General features: G+C 36.9%; 1 protein-coding gene across 1 annotated transcript in view; it reads right to left on the bottom strand.

Moving 5' to 3' along the window:
- Nucleotides 1-233, bottom strand: part of LOC119591201 (mucin-17-like) — a 21,802-nt gene that overhangs the window by 16,088 nt on the left and 5,481 nt on the right. The window lies entirely within an intron of this gene.

The following is a 233-nucleotide window of genomic DNA, read 5'->3' on the forward strand; positions in this document are numbered from 1 at the left end:
TAGTCCTTCCGTTCACAGTAATTCCAGGAATAGTGATATCATGAAGTGTATCGTCTTTAGTAGTTTTCTTTTCTCTTGAAGTGGTGTTTAGACCAGTAGCGTTTAACAGAGGTAACGTTTTCACTACAAACATCTTCATCTTTACCGTAATTTGTGCTCTGCTCATCAGGAAAAAAATTGTAGCTGAAATAGTCTACCCATTTGAAGTGTTCCCATTATCAGTCATGTTTTGC

The sequence above is a fragment of the Penaeus monodon genome, chromosome 28 (genome assembly GCF_015228065.2).
Source record: "Penaeus monodon isolate SGIC_2016 chromosome 28, NSTDA_Pmon_1, whole genome shotgun sequence".
In the NCBI taxonomy this organism is placed as follows: Eukaryota; Metazoa; Arthropoda; class Malacostraca; order Decapoda; family Penaeidae; genus Penaeus; species Penaeus monodon.